The sequence below is a fragment of the Anabrus simplex genome, chromosome 1 (genome assembly GCF_040414725.1).
Source record: "Anabrus simplex isolate iqAnaSimp1 chromosome 1, ASM4041472v1, whole genome shotgun sequence".
Taxonomy (NCBI): Eukaryota; Metazoa; Arthropoda; class Insecta; order Orthoptera; family Tettigoniidae; genus Anabrus; species Anabrus simplex.
The window spans coordinates 892775191-892778512 of NC_090265.1; positions in this window are offsets into that span (position 1 = coordinate 892775191).

Below are 3322 nucleotides of genomic sequence, written 5' to 3' on the forward strand. Positions count from 1 at the left end.
TTTAAAATTGATTATAGTCAGTATAAGAAAACATACGGAAAGTAGTTATCTCTGAAGTATCATCTCCGTATGGGTTAATAATAACGAAGTTTTGTAATCATGTATGTACATAAAACAACTTTGATTCACAGATATGGAACATTATAGAGTTTAACTCACTAATAACTAAGGGCGACAATAATTATAAGTTTAGTATTATTTTCGTTTTTTATATCTGTCCAGTTTTGTTCCCTTGTTCCTTAGGTATTGTATATTTCTAATTAGTAGATTCAGTTCATTGATATGTAAGCCGTACTGTATTACTTCTAATGAGGTTGTTTGTTGTTTGTCTGCCTGTTTTATTTTACTTTGGTTTTGTTAGTTAGTTTCTTTTGGCTACCTTCTAATGAGATTGTTGGTTGTTTGTCTGCCCGTTTTATTTTATTTTACTTTGGTTTTATTTTAGTTTGGTTTTGTTAGTTTGTTTGTTTTTGGCTGCTGACGTACAGTAGAGTTGGAAGAGGCGGGGATAGGCCTGACCTATCTCAAGCTAAAGTGTTGATTCGGTACGTCTGCACATGTAAAGTAGAGTAAAGTAGTGAATAGTGTTAGGTTAGAGGAAGTAAGTTGTCAATGAGACAGTGAAAGATGAGCCGAGTTATAGAATCCGTCTCGGCAGTGAAATATAGGTGTGACAGCCTACATGTAGAGCTAGGCAATCCGCACACATGTGGGTTGTACAGGAAGGAGTGGTGAGGAAATAACATTGACAGCTTAAAGGGTCTATGAGGTATCGGTTTCCGAGCCTCATGAGACATGTCTGGTCGTGACATCCCAGGGAAGGGTGGTAGCAGTTCCTCACCAGGGGTGGTGTCACGGCCAGACAGATTTAGAATAGATTTAGTATATATTCATGTAGTAAAGTAGTTAGTTTAGTTAGGTGGTGTGTTGCATGTGGAGCTGGCGATCCGCCCATGTGCAAGATGCTACAAAGTAGATTTAGAAGTAGTTAAGTAGTATATTCATGTAGTAAAGTAGTTAGTTTAGTTAGGTGGTGTGTTGCATGTGGAGCTGGCGATCTGCCCATGTGCAAGATGCTACAAAGTAGATTTAGAAGTAGTTAAGTAGTAAGTAGTTAGTGTCTAGCTATAAATAGTCTGTGAGTGTTTATTTTATTGGAACATTGTAACTGGGCGAAAGCCTGTTATGTTCAGTTCAATTAATTAATTAATTAATTCATTCATTCATTCATTCCTCCCTATCTTTCACACCATTCTCCTAACCCTATCTTTCGTAGTTTATTTTTGCACTTATTCACCCAGTACTCTTCGTTCTCCATAATTTTCTGATACCTATACAACTCATGTAATAAATCCCCTCCCTTTCCTTCTTCCAATCTCATCCAACACTTCATTACCCTCTTTTTTATAATTATTAGAAAGGGCACCCGAATGGGCATTAGGGTTTACAATATTCACTTATCGACATGGTTCTCTTGTTGCAAGTCTTGATGTGATACCTGTCACACTGTTTGCCACATAAAACGCATATACAATTAACATCTGGATTATGAAAAGACTTCACTGTACATATCTTGTGGTGAAAACCATGAATCGAAAGTCGTGTTATGATATGTCTTTGATCTTGATTTTCTTTGGTCCAGTATCTCACCAACATGGCATCTGAGGTATAGAAGTCGGGGTCGATTTCCTATTTCTTTTCTTCCCTTCTGCGTAGGAGTTCATTGTAAGCTCCAGTAGATGGCAGATGGAGCCTCATTCTGAGGTCCTGAATGTAAAAAGTTTCTTTGGCCAATTCATATACTAGACGTGATGGGGCCGATTTTCCAACTCGTAAAGTACATTTAAGAAAGCGTGCTTTTACTTTCTCTATCCTTTCGAGATCTCTGGGTTTGAGATGGTCCCAAATTAGTTCCAATCCGTAAGACAAGACAGGTGATATTACTGTGTGGAATAACATTATTGCAGTGGATAAAGATAGTGTTGCGAGATTTTTTATCTTGTAGATGGCCCTTCTCGCTGCCGCAGTTCTTTCTTCTATGTGGTAATTAAAAGACAGAGCTGTGGTTTGAAGTTATTCCTAAGTACTTGAATTTGCTGACTACTGTTAGATCGTTGTTACAGAGGGTAAGAGTGTCTTTTGTAGAAAGTCTCCCTCCTTTTCTGAAGGTCATTTGCATCGTCTTCTGAAGATTGATCGTGAGGTGGTTTTCGTTAGCCCACTTTTCTAACTCAAGTAAGGAGGCTTGTAAGCTGTCTTTGTTTGATGATCCTAGTACCATGTCATCTGCGTAGAGGATGACTGACGTATCGGGTGAAGAATTTACTATATTCGTGATGTCTGCAGTGATGATGTTGAACAGTAAAGGACTCATCGGGTCACCCTGCAGTACTCCATTCGTTTGTCTGATCGGGTCCGAGGAGTCGACTCCATCTTCGATCTCCATGTAGTTCACTATCAAGATGTTGTTTAGCAACATAAAAAGGGGATGATCTTCGCTGATCATGTTTTTGATCTTGGTTAGGAGAATTTCTCGATTTACGGAGTCGAAAGCCTTCGTGAAATCCACGAAAACTGCATAGTATTTTCCTTTCGGTAGTCTTAATGCTTCTTCTATTTCCTGTAGCAGGTATTTTACAGCATGAATTGTGCTTCTTCCGGGCATAAATCCGAATTGGCATTCCGGGATTGTTACAGAATCTTCCAATTTCTTTGTAAGGATTTTCATAAATATTTTGAGGATGTTGTTCTCCAATGCAATGCCTCTATACGAATTGGGATCATTTGTCTGTCCTTTACCCTTGTATAGGATTTTCACTGATGACCTTCTCCATTCCTCAGGAATAGTTCCAGATCTTAGACAGGCATTGAATAAGTTCGTCCAGAAAGGCAATAACATTTCTTGAGTTTCTTTGAGATGTTCTGTATGGATACCATCTGGGCCGGGAGCTCTCTTGACTTTCGACTGATACACCGTTTCTCTGACTTCATCGGGAGTAACCTGGATTATTTTTCCGTCTTGAATCGTGTTGATTGCAGGGAACGCCTGGGTTTTGTTTTCCAGATTCAGGACGCCTTTGAAGTGTTCTTCCCATTTATCCATAGGGATTTCTTGAGGTCTTGATACGATATTTTTTCGAAGGACTATAAATGGGTCATGTTTTGCTGTTGTGGCTAGTTTTTTTGCTTCGGCTTCTAAATATTTAGATCTCTTGGAATGTAGGAGTTGTTTGTACTCTCTTCTGCCTTGGGCATAGAGATGAATATGATTGTCTGAGCCATCAGTACGGGCATTCTGTAGCTGTTCTAGAGTTTTCTTTCG